The sequence below is a fragment of the Acanthisitta chloris genome, unplaced genomic scaffold (genome assembly GCF_000695815.1).
Source record: "Acanthisitta chloris isolate BGI_N310 unplaced genomic scaffold, ASM69581v1 scaffold13784, whole genome shotgun sequence".
NCBI lineage: Eukaryota > Metazoa > Chordata > Aves > Passeriformes > Acanthisittidae > Acanthisitta > Acanthisitta chloris.
In genome coordinates, this window is record NW_008667698.1 from 88,974 (window position 1) to 109,885 (window position 20,912).

Below are 20,912 nucleotides of genomic sequence, written 5' to 3' on the forward strand. Positions count from 1 at the left end.
ATGCTTCTTTCTGTTTAAGCTTCATATGCAGTCTGTCAGTATAATAACTTAAACAGGAACAGTCAGATAGAAATTTGCTTTTTAAGCCAATGAATTTAGGTGCAAACTGCATACTTGAACTGAGGGAGGGCAATGAGCTGTCCTGCCCCCCACACTTTGAGAAGAAAAAACCTAATGTACTAATCGCTCCATCCCCAACAAATATTGTGTTGATTTAGACACTAAACTCAGAAAGCTTCGAAACTTGCCTTGGGATCAATGTCCTGGGTTTATGCAAGAGTTATGAAACAGCAGTTACAAACCTCAGCAGAGAAGCCCTTGTCTGGGCTATAATAGCTGCCTCGATTTCATACATGAGCTAACTTACTCACATCAGCCATCTCGATTACAACGGTGTAGCATAAAGTCTCTGCACCACCCAACAGAGCAATCTGATTAGCTATACTGTAAAGGGATTAGCAGCTGATGAAACACTGCAACCAGAGCTCCCGTCGGCTGTCTGAGCTATTAGTGGTGCTTGTTCTTCAAACCCCACCCTCTTCCACAGACGAGCTAACCCACGCTGTAAGCAGGGTCTGCCTACAGCCAGAAAGATGGGCTGCAGCACCCAAGGAAGGAGGAGATACTCAAGTTATGGCCTCAAGTCAGCAGTGCAGGGAACACTAACCCCAATATGACAGCTATAGGTAAGCTAGAAGGGACAGGCTTGCTGACAAGCATTTCATCATTACTGTGCAGATTTTGCCTTTTTCTGTGGTCAGGTGCATTAGACACTTACGCATTACGCAGTAAACACAGTGCCTCAAAGGGTCTGCTTGTAAGGGACATGCATTTTCTACTCTGCAAAACCCTTAAGGGCAGTGTCAGCTGTAACAGAAAGAACCTTCGAAAAAATGCACAACTTTCCAATCTCATAGATGGAGCCAGTTTGAAGCTTAACCTTCTCCATCTCACAACCCTGCTCAAGACACACGTCATTCCAGATAAACCGAAGTGTTTTATCCCCCCTACTGAACCCTTCAAGAAGGTGGCTCTGATTCTGCAATGTACAATCCGTATCCTTTAAGCCAACTTGCTTTTTTACTTGATCATAACCTTGCAAAGGGCTCTCTACTATAGTATTGAAGAAAGATTTGTGCATCAGATTCTACTTCAATATCCAAAAAGGGCTGTCCCTTCTTTCTCTCTCCTATTAGAGTTACTGCTGCTCTTAACACGCAAAAGAATTTAAAGCTGAAAACTCAGAACAACCACTTCTTCTGATAAATAAGTGCTTGTCAAGTTGCCATTGAAATTCAACATATGGAAATGCAATTTTTCAGCTTTGAAAGAATGTGATGGAAAACCAGCAGCCTGCCCCAGATGGCTCCTGCAGCTGTGGCACTCCATATGAAGCAGCTTCTAAACTGCTGGAGCACTACACCCTGAGAGATGTGAGGTTTGTTCCCTTCCCCACCCTCTGCCCCCCTTACAGTTGTGAGGATATGAAGACAGTTTTGAGCTGAAATTAGTGAAAAGACAAGTATGCTAAGGACACACATGCACCACCTTATTCCCAAAAGGTGCTCATTCTCCTAGATATCCCTACCCTATGTTAACTTTAATCAGTCAGTGCAGATTGTAATAGCTTAAACTGCCTAACTGCTACCAGTAATTGAGATAATTGAGATATTACATATAAGTTTGCATCAACACACCAACCCCAGATGCAGTTGTGCCTTAGACCATGTAAGAATCAACACCTATGATGGTAGGAAAGGTTATGATATCAAATGAAACTACACATTGAAACTGTAGGTAAAAATTGGTACTGGAATATTCAACACTGTATATTTGGAAGTCACTTCCACTGTAATAAACCAGTAATTACTCTGCTGGCTACAGTGAAAGCAGAATTAGAGAAACCAAGTTTAGAACAATTCTAGCAGCCTTTTTGGACATATGAATATATTCTGGTCTTTGCTAGAAATACAGTAAGGAAAGAAAAAAAAAATCAAACACAGAACAAACTGAAACAAACACCCTTCATCCCTACCCAAACAAACAAAAACTCACATAAAAACCTCTAAGCAAACAAATAAAACACCCAACTCCACATACAAACAAAACCTTCTGTCCTCCCCATGTAGAGTCTTGCTCAACCCAAATTCACCTCAAAGGATTTGCTACGAGAAAGGCTGGGAAATCAGCTTCCAAGGATGCAACAGGGTATGAATATGACTATAAAACCCACAAAGGAGAAGGGAAAACAAGTGAAACTTAATTTGCCTTAACATGAACAAAAAGATACACCCCAAATAAAATGCATCTTCCCCCTTTCAGTAAGCATTTCAGGTGAGATTCTGTCCTTGGACCATTACATGAACTGGCAAATGGATGCAATGTTAATAGAACCTTTTCAGTAGTAATAACTTCCAATCACTTAATGCATCTTGATGCATTTAGACATAGCTGCCTAATTTAGAGAGTGAGTCATTTTTAGAAATATCCTATGTTTGCTTTAAAAAGAGAAGCAAAAACTAGAAACCCTGGGGTTTTTCTGGGTAATTCTGAATCCAAAAGGTTAATTATTTTTGGTATTCAGGTACTGCTCCTACCTTGCCCTCACTCTCCCACTAAAATGTTTCATATAGGCTGCAAGTTCTTCTGAATAAATACATTGTTCTTTCTCTTCATTATTTTGTGTCTCATGTTTATCAGCCACTTGCTGTTTCAAACTGTTAACATTTTATCCAGCTATTTTTATAGTCACATTCAAATACATGGAATTGGCCACTCATGTTTGCAGAAATCAGCACTTTTACTAACATGCTTCTGTCAGTCTTGTGAAGGAAAATCCTTTGTCACCTCTCACAGGACTAGCAAAAGTTCCAACTCTTCTCAAGTGCATGAATTTCTAAATGGACTGCAAACCATGGTGAATAGTCTCCAGAACAACATTAAAGCAAACAGGTACAGGGAACAATGACATGCAATCCATGTGAATAAGGGGAAAGCAGTGCTCAGAGATGAAAAAATAAAGTAAGTAAGTAGCTCAGGTTCTTCTCAACTGAGCTACATAAATCTTTCACCATCATTTCAAATCACTCCCTGTAAATGTACCAGAAATCCTAATCTCTGTTAATCAGTTAGGAAATCTACTCACAGCTAACTTGCTTGTTGGTTTTTTCCCCTGGTTCAACTTCTATCCATCAGTTCTTGTTATACTTTATTACTACAAAGACACTCACAATGCCAGCATCGCCTCCCTATGATAGTAGAAGTGAATTGTTATCTTTGATTTTAATGATTTTTTTTCACCATTCATTGCTGTGGCACATAAAGAATGTGGCGTATTTCCAACCTCCTCCAACTTTTCAGCCTCTGCCATTCATACTCAAGTATCTACAGCAGAAATGGACAAAAAAGTCTGCTCCAAACCAGCTTCCAGCTTTATATGTAACTTCTGCTGGAGACTGCTATTTTCTCATTCATATACTACCTCTTGATAATGCATGACACTACATCTTCTAGCTACCACATCATTCTGAAAAATCCAGGATTAGTTTTCTTCTGTAGGATCTTGTTTTCTAAAATCCAAGCCCTGAACTTAAAAGCATGACTGACATTATTAGATTTATGACCCCATGTTCATTAAACATATCTAGTGATCAAGGTGACTAATCACTACTGAACATTCTCAGTGTGCTCTCTGCACGCTTTATTTCTTACCTTTTAATTACAAGTAACTCTTGAAGAAATCACCTTAAGTTCTTCTATTCTTCACTAACAATTGTTTGGCTATCTACCAGTGGAACAGTATTTCACACTCATGCCCTCTGACAGACAACTGTACCACTGGGAACATCACCACACGTGCTACCTGTACTTAGGAATTTCAAGCTGCTTTCCCACGCTTCAGGTGGGACTACAAGACTGCTAGGGAACCACCCACCTGCAAGGAAAATGCTTTAGGTGATCACAGCACTATAAACCAAGACCTCAGTTGAATTGCTCACGGTAGTATGGTTCATGTACTGTCAACCAAGATGACCCAGTCTCCATCACTGTACCTTATTAACCGAACAGCAGAGTCAAATGTATAAACTGCTAACTCTGATGGGTGAGAGAAGGTAACTCATGCCATGAGACTGGGAGCTCTAATACAGAGACAAGCCACCAGTACCTAAAGTCCCAGGGCAAACAGGTTTTTCACAAAGTGCACAAATTTTTGGAAAGCTTCCACTACATTTTAAGTAGAAGTCTGTATTTAGAGTTCTTTGATACAGTCAAATTAAGTGCAGTTGCTTCATTGCTTTTTCAGAATGAAGATATCCAACATGGTATGTTTCTTCTGTGATGAAGAAGTGCATTTTATAGCCCCAAAGAGTTGTTACAGAGGGATCAAATTCAATGGAAAAATGCTGCACTTCTCCACAACCTACATATATACAGAATGTTTACATCAAAGCACATTTTATTTTTAGCTGGTGAGCCAGTTTTCGCATGGAAATTTTCCATTTCATAAATTCAAATTATTGTGACAGTTTTTGCTTAAAATATAATCCCATTAGTTTGATGCTGGTGAGTCAAAGAGGAGTAAAAAGCTTGTCAGAAGACATAAAAAATAATACATTTCATCTTCTTTCATCTTCGTACAATTCGCAGTTTGTGCGTGGCAGCACTTGCAGCTTTATGCAAATGTGCAGTGGCTTTGATTAACATGCAGGATTTTTGCTTTTATCCAGAAAGGAAGCTACATGAATAATCAGAGAGCCTCAACTACACCAAATGGTACGATGGAACTGTCCTCTTGCCAAAGGGGAATGATGCTCTGCCATGTCATTATAGACAACCACAAACACGGAGACTACAAGATGCTTTTAATTTTAAGTCTGATTTTAGAAGCTTTCGTAAAGGCTAGTTCCCATCTTCAGTGCTCTACAAAATATGAACCATCATTTCAATAAACATATAAAAACATCCAAATGAAACCAGTCAGGAGGGAGGTGGGAGCAGGACCACACTGCTCCCATATATCTACTGTTCCATGTAGGACAATGTCATGTGAAAACTTGCAAAAGATCAACTTGGTCTTTTATAGACCAAAAAAGGGAAAAAAGCCAAAGCTCCACCATTTCACAACTTGAATTTGGAGCATAAATTATGGGAGCAACATATGTTAGAGCTACAAAGATGCTCCTAGCATAACAGAGTAATACGGAAGTCTAGCAGCAATAAATTCAGTCTATCAGCAACTGCATCAACAGCAACAAAACTTCAGCATTCAGGATACAGTAATACAATTTAATCAATTTTCTTAGAGCAAGATTTAAAGTAAAATAGCTGACGATAGACTCTTAGCATATCATTCTTGTCAGGCATTTAAAAAAAATTCAGATAAGCCATTAAAAGCAGGGAAGTACTTCAGATGAATACTGCAACAGATTCTAGCATATTCCAAGTTTATTGTTTTCCCTCAAAGCAGAAGCAGGTCTAGCCTTCTACAACTGACAGATTAAAATGAAACATGGCTTAGCTTCCCAGGTGAGATTTTTGGCTACTACCAGGAGAAATGGTCCCCTACTCCCAATCCAACTCCTGCACTGGAATTGATAATGCAGTATGATGAGGCAAGAAGTGAACTAGCAAACTAGGGCACCAGGACCTTAAGGATGGGAAAATGAGGGAAAGACAACACCAGACAGATGAGGTGAATCATATACCCTCCCATATTTTTGGAAACCAGTGTTAAGTGTAAAAATCTGCATTTAAAATAGACTCTTCTCTATCACAAAAGAACACCAATAATACATGAGTCAAAGAATTTGTGGCTCTTCATGAAGTCACATTTGCTCTAATTGCATATACAGGCTTTGCTACTGACAACCAGCATGTCCACAATGAAGCCATTTAAAATACGTTACCTAATTAAACACGAGGCAAAGGAAGCAATTTTTTAGCATTCTGGAAAGAAGTTTCAGTCTATTAAAACCAAGGAACCAAAATGACAAGTTTCTCTTCACTTTTAGTTCTTCAACACTACTGCACGTGCAAAAATACCCTGTGGCATTAGTTCACACATATCTAGTACCTGCAACAGCTGAAATGCAACAACCTGGGCTTCAGCATCCAAGCTTGCATAGAATTACAAGCCCACAACTAGCAGCTGCAGCCCAGGATTCCCAAAGCTTAACTTGCTTTTTTACTATGTTAGGTGAAATAAAACTCCTATGTCTGATTAAGCTATAGTCATACTGCACTGCAGTTTCAAAGACAAGAAACAAGGAGTTGTCAAAACTGACCTACATGGAAAACCTGAATGCACAATCTCTCCGTGAAATAACTGGGTTAAAGAATTCAACTGGAAATGACAGAAGCTGCAGAGCTTCAGGACAACAAATCTTCTGTGGTTAAACCTCATAACAAGCATATACCTTGAATTTTCACAAGCTTTGACAAAGCCAAAATAAAAAGCCTTCACAAGAGAAGAAAAAACCATATTGCTTCAAAAATCAAAGCAAGAGGAGTAAGAACTGTTGTGAGAAATGCTAAACATGAATACTTCTTTTTAAGGCTAAGAAAGCATACATCTGAGACCACCACTGCTTTGACCAGAATAATTATGCATGTATAATTAATCTGCAGAGCCGGACTTAGTTTCTGAAAACAAATACAGTGATAAATATAATTGATCAAATTCCCTGATTATGTGAATTCTTTAAAAAAAAAAAAGAAGACAAAGATGATTGGAACATGAAATTTGTTGTCTCTCCATTACTGCTGACAACCATTTGTACAGCATTTCCAGGATATAACTTCTAACATTTGCTGACTAAAGAATGAAAGATGTATTAACGAACAGATCACAGACTAGTCACAGTAGGATCTTTAATAACTTGGACAGAAACAAAACCCATACAGCTATCTACATGCTAAGGAGAAAATAACAGTGATTTAGTTTACTTAATCTTTTTTAGTTTAGTTAATCTTTGAGACTAAGTTAACACCTTGGTGCAGATACAGGGTCAGCACCTCCAAGACAGTACCACTTGCATTTTTCTTAGGAACAAGTACTACACACCAACTTGAGATGGGAAAAGAAAGGTGAAGCACTTTAGGTAGGATGTTACTGAAAACCACCCACACACCACTGATACATCTAAAGCATGACTATCACAAAAAATTTCAAAAGGACAAAAAAAACCCCCTTTTTTAAAAATGTACATTGAACCTAATGAGTCTCTACAGAAGACTACAAAGAGCACCTACCCTGACTTAATCAACATTGCTCTTACCATGAAAATTTACACATGAATGGAATAAAAACTACTGGAACTAAGTTTTGAGTGCCCTCAAAACACCCCACCCAGGTGGGACATTCTGCTATTAAGTCAATCCACAAAAATTCATCAAGAGGACTGAACTTAGAAGATTTCCAGTGCTAGTCAAAATTTCTTTCAATACGTTACACGTGTCTCTTGATGCCTTCTCTCCTTCATGCCCTTGGAAGCACGTTCTATTGCAGGCAGCACAAAGGAAACTATGTTATGGCAAAACTCTTAACTGGCACAAGTGTCAAGAAAAAGATAGACAGCTTGACAGAATTCTGCAAAGTTATTCTAGTGATGAGATTTTTCGGGCAATAAGGAATGAGAAGTTAGGGCAATGTCAATTGCAAGTTAGGATAATTCTGCTTCTTAATATTTGGTATAGCGTTAGCAAAAGGAGCAAAAGGATTGCAGAGATGGACCTCGCTGGATACACTGGTGCCACTTCTGAGCAACCTTGGCAAAACACACAAATCTGATACCTCAATTACTTGGGAGTGGTTACATGCTTTTGTTTCCCTAAGACAGCTTCCACTGGCACTAGAAGAATGGGAATTTTGTCTCTAAAAACAGCCGAGGTAGGTTGGAATAAGCTTATGCTGTCAAGACTATACCCTTTTTAATAAGGTAAGAACTGTTTTTACGTGTTAAGTCATTGCCTCCAAAATGCTGCCACCACTATTCAGTTTTCTAGTAATTACTTAGAAGAAAACTGAGTTGCTTTTGTAGGCAGTAACAGAAGCACACGCTTACAAAGCTTGAAAGGAAAACAGACAGGTCTGACGATAAGGTGACATCCTAAGACCTGTCTAGACTGCTTGCTATGTTTTGCAGTGGATGAGTGTGAAGGACAGACACTGGAGTGGACCAGGGCTCCTTCTGGAATTCCTGACAGCAAGGGAGGCCACAGCCAGAGCCAAGGATACAGCACAGGGTAAGTCATAGGCTTGTCCTTTACAGAAGGTGAGGACGATACACAGTGAGTTTAGTCAAAAGAAATACAAAACATAATTCTTAAAATATTTTTCCACATAAATCCCTAAATCTTTCAGTGAAATGCAACAAAGTAAAGAAAATACTGACTTGGTAAATTAGTGAAATTCTGACATGCTCTTTTCTCTCTCAATGCCTGTCAGTTGCAGCTATCAGTTTCTGCTCTTCTGCTACATCAGCGCCAAAGTGGTAAATAAACACTTGTCAATAGTCAGTTTCCTCTAAATTAGCAACTCTTCCATATATATTCCACATTTGTGTCAGCAGTATATGTCTCCAAGACCTAGAAAATAAAGAAATCTTGCAATTTCTCCTCACTACAGTGCAATGGCATCCCTTTAAATTAGCCTTTTTAATACAAAATACCATTAAACCTCACCTCACTCTCTATTTCAATATTGATGCTACTCTAAGGCTGATTTTTGCTGCAGACTTCATGTAGCTAGAAGCACATAAAATATTCCAGTAATTACTACATTCCCTAAGTTAGAGTATGAGGGTACCACATTCTTAGTAGTATGGATTTTCATTTTATCTGAACTAAGTCTAAACTTGCTCTCCCAGCAAAAATCTTCCCACTGCTTATGTGCCATCTTTAAAAATTCACTTAGGCAATTACTGGATTGCTATTGAGTTTGTTGTTCAAAGTGATATAACATATACATGTTTATCCTGAAATAGTAATTCCACGAACGAGACTTCAAGAAATAAACAATTAAGAAAAGCTTCAACGATGCATGGAAGCCCAAGTAAGATGCATGTGATTAACAAGTAGTTAGTTATTTACAGTTTAGCATATGTGAAAGCTTCCCATTTGATAAAAACTTAGGGAATAATTTGAAAACGCATACAAATAAGACTTCCATACCCCACAAATGTTTCATTTCAAAACACGCATAATAACCAACAGATTTAAAGCCAAGGCTGCATGTGTGCTAAAGGACAGTAATTTACAAACATTTATGTTGTACTTTTAAAACAAGGAACAAATACTTGCCTTCATCCTACACCATACTGGGCAGCAGTTGCAACAACCAGTGCTATAAAAAAGTGTCATCTCCAAAGCATGTTGCCACAGTAGTTAGGTATACCCATCAACATCAGATGATCTGATGCATGACTTCAGCTGAGCAGTGCTACTGGTTATGCTCTTCCCCTGAGCTCTCAAAAATTTCAGACATATACAGAATCCACAAAATTCAGTTTTAAACATTTAACTAGGAATATTTTTCAACTGACTCCTACAAGACTGTCTTATGCATCGCCTCATTTAGTATTTTTAGTATGAAGGTATCCATAGGATAAGCTGCTCTTTCAACTACAGGAGTCGAAATTTTTCAAGGAAAAATATCTCAGACATGAACATAGATTCTGCATTACAACCCAATATTATATAACACCCAAGATTTTTAGCCAAAAGCAAATATAGTCCAATGCAACCAAGACTCGTTTTGACAACTTCCTGAAACAAATGCCTCACATCTGTCTTATCAACCAGTACTGCCACAGAAAAATTCAATCCCAGCCTCCAAGCCGCCCTCCTTTGTGCTGATACAAGATTTTCCTTTTGCCATGCTGCAAATGGACTGAAGACTTGGAGCTCCCAGAAAACACTCCAGCTGGATTTGCACACTAATCCAATTTGGGCCAAGCGCTATTAGTTCTTTCAGCAACAGCACAGACTTAGGCCAGGTTAAAATCTGAACTTCAGCCTAGAGGAACAGCTGCCATTGTTGGATCACAGATTTTCCTAATTAAACCAGAAAGACACTTCATAAATGCCACTGAGGACATTTTATGCTTTTTCAAGTACTTAAAAACTATGAAGAGTCATTTCTGTCCTCTTATTTATGCCACTGACACCCCGTACAGCAACCACATCTTCCCATCCAAGCACCTTTAAAAGGCTGTCCATGATATTAATAAACAGCACAAAAAGATAATTGCAGCACCTCTAAAAAACCTAGAAGACTCAGGAAAAAAAGACCTCTACAGAAAAACTCCTCAAAAAGAGACTGACCACATATGGAATGCACAGTTTAATTTTTATCCCCTTCACTTTGTTCTGTTTTTAATTAAGCAAGAAAACCCTTTAAGTTTTCGGTTGGGGTTTGTTGGGTTTGGATTTTTTGGTTTTTTTTTTTCCCCTCAACAAAAAGTACTGACGTCTCATTTTCCTAAAAGTCACCATAACCTGGCCCAGGGAAAAGCAGCTGACAAACATGATACTGAAATGAAAATAGGCATTCAGGCTGTACAGTTTTTGTGCAGTTACTGAAAAGTTGAAAGAAAATGAGAAAAACACAGACCTTGAAATAAACAAGTCTAACAGTGAAATCCAGTGCCACAATAAAAAAGTGGTTTTCTGTACAGTGTTTTATCCATTAACATCTGTGATGCTAACAGTCCTCGCCCTGCTCCTATGGGAAGTCTCTCAAAGAAACAAGCAGTCTTGGAGAGACCAGTTCAAGTTATTTTTCAGTGGTAGATTTATGCAGGTCACATTACAGATCTACCCACATTAAAATAAACAAAGGACACCTAGAAAAAGACAGTTTGCCACATCAGATTGGTTGGTGGAAAAAAGCCACGTCAATGAAATCCACTGGCATTGATATGAAGCAAAAAAAAGGCAGCCCAGATGAGGTAAAGAACTCCAAAACAGTCATGTGTAAGGCAGTAAGTGCCAAGGAATTTCTATTGATTCTAATACTTTTGAAAAGGAAGATTTTTCCTAGCCATTTCCAAGTGCCAGAACTAGCCTGTAGCCTTGTAAAAGGGAGAACGGGGGAACTTGTACCATTTCAATAACACCAGCTATTGTTCAAACTGACTATGATGATAAAAATAGGGTGGTGTTTTGCACTTGAGTATCTACAGTGTTATTGGGAACTCTTACCAAAAGTACAGGCAACACAGCAGCCAAGTCAAGATCACAAAAATGAAGACCTAAACTAAGCAGCCTAAAAGATGAAGAATTAAAAGGATGAAGCCAACAGATTCAGTAGCTACATACTGCACTGTAAGGTGTCTCAAACATCAATACTCATCAGAAGGCAAACCAGCACGCAAGCACACACTAGAACCATCTGAAAACCTGGGGCTGGGATGAGGAAAACTGGGAGAAGAGAAAGTTGGAAAAATCTCCAAAGGTGCAATGAAGTTTGAAAAAAAACTGAAAAATAAACTGGTAACTATATGCGACAGTAACAGCTGTACAAAGGCAGCCCAAGTCTCCACTGCTTCTGAACAAGACTTCTCAACAGTGAAGCACTTGAGTCATGCAGACTAATCAGAGAGAAAACAAGGACAGAGTCCTAAATCGAGTATCGTACTGGGAGAGCAGCAATAGTCACTCCAGTATCCAATTATGCTGCAGCGAAAGAGTCCTGCAGAAAAATCAATAGGAAAGCTGTGGAAAATGGTTCTAGGCAAGATTCAAACTTCAGCAAAAATCTGCCGCACTGAGCTGCGTTACAGTGCACATCAATAAGCCCTTGGCCCTCCCAAGAACATTCCATCCAAAAATAAACCCACCATAAACAACCACAACAAACTTCCGCTTTGCATCATGTGTTTCAGGTTAGCTACTTTTTACAGTTTCATCTAAATTCATTTATACTGAGAAATAAAGATCAAGGTTGGCACTACCACCCCAGAAAAACATCATCTTTCCTTACAAATTTCCATTGAGATTTATTTTTTTCTCCCCACTCATCTCTAATAATACTTCATTCGCATTATAGGCCTGAATTGTTCCAGAGATAATTCAGGTACCGAAACTACCAACAGATTTATTGCTAATTAGACATAAGTTGCTACTTGTACCACCAGAGTTACATTTCACAACACCTTCCCCTCCCTCCATCGGAGATGTGGAGTTGCTGTCTCTATCAGGAGAGTACTAATTGCACTTTTTCTTTTCAACCATAGGAGTAAATTCAAAATGAAAAAAAATTATCTTTCTCTATTAGTTACTGGAAAAAGAACATTCAGGGACTGCAAAAAAAAGTGAGATGCACACTCCTGTCTCCTCTTAGATTTAAGGGTTTTCCCTTTCCCCATCATGACCACAAGCTGCTGCTTAAAACAAAACTGAAGGCCTGGACAAAGTTTGCGTATTTTTGGGTCAAAATTTTTCCTAAAACATACCTAGCTATGATTCTGAAAGGAGGATTCAAAAGCATAGGCAATTAATTTAAACTGAAACATCTCTTGAAAAACAAAGTACATAAACTAGCCACTCCTGAAGTCTTTGTACCAGGCACACCGAAGGTACTCCAAAAACAGAAATAAAACAAAAACCAAAAAGCACATATGCTCAGGTTGGTTTTTTTGGGTTGGTTTGTTTGCTTCATGAGGAGAGGGGCCTGTAGTGCTAGTAATGTGAAAGGTTTCATAGCAATGATTCAAAGGGATAATTACCATGACTTGGAGAGACCACAAAGTGACCTGGATGGCTCCTTTCAGACCCAAAGTATGTATTTTTCAAAATTCTTATTTAATTATAACTAGCTCATAAAGAGCTCCATTAAGATCTTTAAAGCAATCAGACAACAGTAACGCCCGCAGCACAGGAAGGAAGGGAAGAGCTATTTTCAGCTATATTGCCTCTGAGAACAGATACAAGATACTCTTCAGTATTAAATTTGTTATTTCAAATCAGGTCAGATTTGCTCAAAGCTGCATTGACTTAACAGCATTTGCACTGAACCACAAAAAATTTGGTTACATCTTTAATACCAACTCAATTTTAAAGAGGTTTTCACTGGTTTCTTTTTGCTGTTAGGATCAATTTCCCCATCTTTAAGACCATTACAACTCTAGGCCTTTACTCAGCAAATATTTGGAAGCACCTCGAGTCTACTACAGACATACCATACCTAGGTTCCTGCATGCTTCTTCATGCTTACCTATCTTCAAATGTCACAAATGGGAACAAACTGAGGAAGGAAGGATATCATTAAAAAACCCACCACCCATCAAAGAGAAAACAGAACTAGCTGCTTATTTCTTCATTAGGAAAAGCAAAGGAAGCAAATCCACTACAAAACCTCAAGTGCTACCTGGCTCTGCTAAGTGCCTTGACATTTATGGAATTAAGACAAACAAGCTTGAAGCTGTTACCATTGAGAAGTTTGCAACAGTTGACAAAGTCATCTGTCAGTAAAAACCAGTTGGAACTGCTCTGGCTAATTCAATTTAACTTGAAATGTTTAAGTTACAGTTTACAGCCTGCACATTAAATATGTCATGTGCTTTTATGGAGTCTCAGAGTTTCTGCACACAACAAACCCCCAGATTCCTAAAGCTTGCTAGTAGACACCTCACTGCTTTTCTCCTTTTAAAGAAATCAGCATCACTTCACAGAAAATATGAACTACTTCTTACATACAAGAAAAGCCAAGCACTGCAAAATTAGCATTAAAAGTTGTACTACAGGAAGTAGACCTTGACCACATCTAAGGCCACACTTAAATTTTTACTAGAAACAGCTATGCTTGGACAAAATTGCCTTCATTTGTAAACAGTTAGTATGGGCTTAATTACAAGTACAGACTTACAGAAGAGTTTATAAATTCTATTACTGTATGTGTTGCTCCACAACTGGCAGAAGCAAGCTTGGTTTTCTAGACACAGTGGCCATCCCTTCCTATAAAGCAGTTAGCACAGATTCCTTTTTCAGACTTCCTGACTCTCTCCCTTCCTGAGAAGTGTCCTCCAAGAAAGCCTCAAGGCAGATAGTAGACCCTATTAGCTTGACAGAATCCTCTGATTTAGTACTTTTTCTGAAAGCAATCGAATTCACATGCTGCCAGACTGTCCCATGATGTGAATTCAAGCTCAGCAAATGGGAGCAACTGGGACATCCACTTCAAAAATGAAATTTTGATCAGAGCTAAAGCTGAATTGTAGATGGACCCATGTAGCACATTGTTTTGCCAGACAAGAAACAAGTGGAACTTGCTAGCTAGTAACACTTGTGCTAACTAATGGGCCAACTAACATCAACTGTAGAATAGAAGAAACTTATTTATATTGTTCCCCAGGGATGGAAAGTCAAACAATCCTACAAAAAAATTGCAGGAACAATGTCTATATAATTACATGACATTTCTAGTCTTTGGCAGCTTTTGAAATTCTTCAAGAAGTCCCAGTGTTACCCAGTGAGGTGGTGGAATATGAGGGATCTGACAAGCAGCTTGATCACTGTGTCTTCCATCCACAATGAACAACAAATGTTCTGGTGCCAGAGAAAAGGTATGGGGGGAAAACCAGCAGTGATAGTTAACACAGACATCTACAACCCCAAGTTAGGCTATAAAAGCACTGATTTTAAAACCTGAATGCAGAATACTTCCCCAGTCTCAAAAGGGCTTTTTTACATGATCACTGCTGCTGGCCATAGTTATCTAAACACTTTTTCCTAGGGAAACTATCTAATTATAGGGGTATAATTTATCTTCAGTCCAAAAAGGAAACAAACCCCTCTTCTCCCCCTTCCCTCAAAACTTAGGGTCTGTCTTCCCACACCCAGAGACAGGAGTGAGGAAGTAAGCTTTATTCAACCAAACAGGAACACACCCAAAACAGTTTTTTCCTTATATTATACTTCATATATATCTGTATTAATGCTTTTGGACTCCAGTTTCCTTACACAGAGACCTGCTGCTCGGTTTACTCCTTTTCCCTTCAGGTGCAGAAGTAATGTTTCATCTACAGCAGAACAGTACTTGATACTCCTCATCCCTTCAGACTGTCTAAAGCAGGCACTGGCGAGTCAAGAGACACTCCAATGACCCCACCAAAACACAGTGGTGGTTTGCCAGCCAAGGTAGCAGGATTCACACGAAACCACAGAGATGCTCCTCTTTACAGAGCCAAAGCTGATAACTGTAGTAATATTGGTGCCTTGGCATAGAATTACTGGGAGCAACCCACTGACTCCCCTATTAGAGAGGGACTAGAAATGAGTTCAGTTCAATTCTATGCAGGAATCCTGCTCAAGGAAACAAACCTCAAAGAAAGAGCTTATGTAAAACCACATGATTTTGGAAATCACTCTTATACTCTGAGATTTCATAGCCTGCTGAATACATTTTATTTTCAATTCTAATATTAGTCTATTGACCTAGGCAGCAATTAGCTGGAGAAAAGTTGGGGCCATTCAGCCTGGAGAAGGTTGTGTGCAGACCATATGGCAACCTTCCAGTATGTGAAGGGGCCTACAGGGATGTCAGAGAGGGACTCTTCATCAGGAATTGTAGTGACAGGACAAGGCATAATGGGTATAAGTTCAAAGAAGGGAAATTTAGATTAGATATTAGGAAGAAATTTTTTCCTGTGAGGGTGGTGAGATGCTGACACAGGTTGCCCAGGGAGGTTGTTGATGCTCCAAACCTGGCAGTGCTCAAAGCCAGGTTGGATAAAGCCTTGAGCAATCTGGTTTAGTGGGAGGTGTCCCTGCCCATGGCAGGGGCAGTGGGAGCAGATGATCTTTAACCCTTACCATTCTATGATTCCATGAATATACTTAGGCTATTTTGAGTAGTATTGCAGCAAGTACATACAAATGTCTTAAAAGAAACTGAATTTAGAACCTTTGGATCTCAAAATAGGAAAACAATGCTTTCTCTATTCTCACAGTTCTGAAAATGAAGGACAGCACAATACTTATTCCTACTTGGAATATGTTATGTAACAGATCTCTTGAGACTTCATAAAAAACAACATATTGGAGCACCTTTTTTTGCATACAAGCTTTATAAAGAAGTATATAAATAAATATTACCAAAAACAAAATGAAAAAGTCCTACAACACTGCAGCTTTAAAGTCATCCTCACCTTTTTCACTCAGTTCTTTCCAAAAGCACTACTGGACCCAAAGCATAGGTAAAATATTATTTTGCAACTTCAGTGCATTTATCTGAGAAAGATCAACATTAAACAACTACTTCATATATTCTCAAAGAAAAAGTGCCAAGAAAAACATGCCTTTAACAAGGCAGAAAGCACTATTAATTCATCCTGTTCGGAGAATACACAGCAGTGCTTAGTTTGGATTAACGAGCAATGCTAACTACTAATTAGCAGGCTTAGAACCAAGATATTAAGCAGCCAGTTCCAAAAGGCAAGCTAGAGTAGTTTCGACAAGCTTGAGTAAATAAATTATCAGCATAGTACAAGTCATAGTCACTATGCATAAGCTCAAATATGGCCAACAGCAAATACAGACACAGGAAAAAAAAAAAAAATCACCAAAAACCCCCCATCACCCTTCAAAAACAGCATTACACAATAACTTATATAAGCAAATAAAACCCATAAAATTTTACTGCATTTTAGCAACAGTTATACTTGATATTAAACAAAAGTTCCCAACAAAGCATTCAAAGGTTTTCTTTGCTATATGTAAGACTCTTAAAATAATAGCCAGAATGCAGAACCTTAATTTCCATATCCAGGTTTTGCTTATGAAAAAGCAAAACATCTATATCCTATACTGAAGGTCTCTATAACTAGAATGAAATTAAATGTCTCAATAGAGCTGAAAAAGGCAAAGAGCTTAGCAATAACTTCCATACATTCCTTTGCATTCTTTCCAGCCATACTGGACTCTGAAAGTAACAAGAATATCATCTGCTGTTCTGGATGCAGCTGATTTATTATGATCTATAGGTTTAGATGGACACTTCAGATTGAAGGGTTATGTTAAACACCCTTTGGAACCAGTAAACTGACCCAACTTCTTAACAATCCACAAAGGAAAAAAGCAAGAAAACCCTTCAGAACAGCAGGAGTCAATAGAGTCATAGCATCATCTCGGCCATGAGCAAATGGAACACTAGATCTGTTCAAGAACCAGTTCAGCACTTAACCTTTACAGTGCCTTTGTTAGATGCAAGTCAGAAGAAGAGTTACCTAGAGGATTACTGAATGTATTTAGTGATACTCTGATGACAGAAAGGACAAGACCAAAACACATTTTAAGCCTTCAAGAGGAAACACCCAATGAACAGCCACATGGTTTCCACTTCCTCAGCATCACCCACTGCTAAATCTGAATCGTGGGATTCAAACCAAGAGGACAGCGGCACACAGCACGAATATCTGTCCCAGTCACATTTTTCCACCTTTTTATCCATGGAAATTCAATTACTAATTATTTTTGCAAATCAAAATTTACATTTCAAGACTAAAGCAACACAAGAATTTTCCTTTGTCTCCTGTTTTCACCTTTCACTTTGGTACTTTCCCACCTTCACACCCAGCATACCAAGTCCTCACTTTCTCCCAGAATAGCTCCAAGAACCACAGCTTTTGCTTGCTGCTAGAAGCAGATAAGTCTGAAGCTATACATATGTTTTGACATATGCAGTCACTTCGTTAGAATATGTGGAAAGAGCTAAAAATGCTTTTGAACGGTAAGTAATAAAAAGCCTTCCGGAAAGGGTCCAAAGTACATCAACAAAAATGGTGCAGCCAGAAACATCAGAAACAAGATCTCTACAATTTACTGGGCATGAAAGGATGCTAAATATACTCAACAGTACTGCTATGACACAGCAGCTTGAACAAAACAGGTAGAAAGGTATGTAAGGCATGGCCCTTGACCTTCCATTCTCAAAAGCATGAACAGAATCAAGGTAAAATTTAACTAAAGTCATATGTGAATATCTAGAGAAACAAAGCAAGTCAGTCATATTAGTTATCTTAGTCTTCTTAGCAGGAAAAAAAATGTCTCAGTTGTTCACTTTTTAAAAAAAGAAAATTTTTTATTCATTTTAAAGACACCTCATTTAACAGCTTCTCACTGTATCAAGAAATTCCAAATTAGTTTATTTAAATCCTTTAGCATCGATATGTGACAAAACTACCATAAAACTTCATCTATGAAGAGGCTTTATATAAAAACCCAAATGAGGGTATCAGGAAATGGAGACTGCAGTTCAAAGTAAGAGAAGCTGCACATTTATGCCTCTTCATAGTACAGAAGTAACATTTATCAAGGTGCATATGTCACTCAGATAATATTATCAGTACTAGTACGTGCACCAGCAATATCCCCTACATGAAAAAAAATGCATTTTACCAGAACAGACACTTACTTTGTGGGGAAAATTCTCAGGACAGGAAATATACAGCAATTACTGCCAATCTAAACTAGGCACACACACCTACCTCCCTAAAAAAGATACCACAAGCTGCAATATTTGTAACCATGTCAAAGTTTATTTTCATCTTTACTATAGAGTTAAAAGTGCTCAGAGGCTCCCAGATTCTTATACAAGAGCCAGCCTCAAGCCTCATCTGAAGTACATGGATAGTAAGTGTTGTTAGAACAGTGTGTCTACCTGAACAAAACCAAACAGCTTAAAATATGATGCTTTCCTAGAAGTACTGACTCTTCTAGCATACCTGCGAAGGTGTAGCTCTCAGTAGCTGGACAATTCGTAAGCAGCTTTCTACTCCTTATTAAAAACTTGCAAATAATAATAAGAAAAAAAAACAATGCAAAAAAAATCCCACCACTTTATTACTGGTTGGAAGGTGGTTCTGGAGAATTAAAGAGTTTTACAGCCAAAGGATAGGGATGAAAATGCAATTTAAGCCTGCGTTTTACTGGAGGGAAAGGGCATCTTTTCCAGAGGGGGAAATCCCATAAAACACAAATATAAACAGCACACAGAAAAAGTTATGAAAAGTCCACCCAAAACCACCATGGTGCAGGGAGGTGGGGGTGGGACTAGATGATCAGTAAGGTCTATTCCAACCCCAAAAATTCTATGACTTCATGATTTTAAATGCAGTCAGAAAAGAATCATCTTTACTGAGGCTAAGGCCCTAACCTTAGTGCTTACTTTCGCATTTGACAAGTCGAGGATCATCTCACCTTAGGTGTGATATATCCACATTAAACCACTGACAAACATGCAAACAAGTGAAAAAAAACACAACATCTTTAGTGAAGCATGGTTGCTGGGCTTTTTTTATGTTATTATTATTTCATTGTAATAAACTACTTCTTTAAATATTAATCATATTCAACACGCATTAAATTGATTTCAATTTTTTTTAAAGCTGACAACAGCAGTCATAAGGAAACTGGTAAATGCACAATATTGACATTATTTGAATAAGCAGAAAAAGTTCCCCATATCTGTCAGCAGTTCATTTCTTTACTAATGAGAAGCCTTTCTTTTCCTGTTCTTCAGTGGCACAAGATAAAATTATGCAATAACATATCAGATTTTAAATGCTAAAGGAATATGATAATCACCTATGGATTTATGCACTAACTGCATTACTTTTCTACAAGAGTTTACTTAAAAGATAAACACTGACAAAGGCCTTCAACTCTGCATATTCAAATTATTGTCATTCAAATAAGAACTGTCATACACAATATAATCAAACCAGTTTCTATCCATTTCTACTTTGATGCAACTCTATTTAATCTTTGGTTTAAAAAACTACTTTTTAGTAAAGTATTTTCAGTTTCCCATTAACCAGATACTGTGACTGACCTAACTTCACCTGATAAGCAAATGCAAAACATGTCAGAACAAAAATTTAACTATAAACAAATTCTAAAGGGTATTAGATTCACAGTGGTTTTAGTTCTATGAAAATATCAACAGCTTCCATCCTCCTGAGCTCTGCCTGTGGGTGAAATTGTATACAAGCATTTCTGCAGTTCAGCCTTTTCTGAGACCTCAATGGTAAAATGAGAAACGTGCAGGGCAGAGACTCCTATGGAGTATCTCATCCATATGATGACTCTCTAGAAGACGTGTCTGTCTCTGGAAAGGCCTGGGCTATGGAGTTCACAGAAATATCTGCCAAGTAATTTTAATAACAAAAGTGTAGAGCTTATGTTTCATCAAAAGTTCAAGAATCCCACTGATACCAGACCACTATCGTCAACTGTGACTTCAAAATAGGACCTAACTTAATTTATCTAACCCAAACCCCTCCTCCTGACAGAGGACAAAAGCAAATGTTGAAGAAAAAGCACATGAAAGTGCTCTGAACAGGGGGTGGAGCAGATGACTTCTGAGAGATTCCATCTAACCTGAACTACTCCATGATTCTGTGAAAAAGCATGCAAGCAAGCAGTGATATTTCCTTGAAATACCATTTGACTCCCCGGGTTTATGGTGCTAGTTGACAGATCTGTGCTTTGACCTCTGAACAAGATGTATTTTTCAACAGTTACAAACAGTAAACAAGAAAGCAAACACCACCAACAGTCAGGCACACATGCTTAAACTGAAAATTTGTTCCTCAAAAAACAAAGGCACATTCTTCAGCTAGTCACAAGCGTCCAGCAAGAAATGTCTGCTTAACATTTATTAGCAGGAGGGCTCTTCTGGAGCCTTTTAAAAGGAATCTCTAGATACAAAGTCAAGAAACTGCAGGAGGCACACAACTGGAGACCTCTTCATCCATCTTTACTGATACCTGTTCTCTCCAAATAAGTATCCTGTCATGATTTCAGCTACTGTCATTACAATAATTCTCCTCCTGATTTCCTGCATTTTCACTTATCCTGCTGACTGTATCCTCATCTAGTCTCAGTCAGCCAATCAACACCATTTAATAGGC

General features: G+C 38.3%; 1 protein-coding gene across 1 annotated transcript in view; it reads right to left on the reverse strand.

Moving 5' to 3' along the window:
* The window catches only part of SEPT7 (septin 7), a 63,863-nt gene that overhangs the window by 28,628 nt on the left and 14,323 nt on the right, over window positions 1-20,912 (reverse strand). The gene's annotated exons all lie outside the window — the stretch shown is intronic.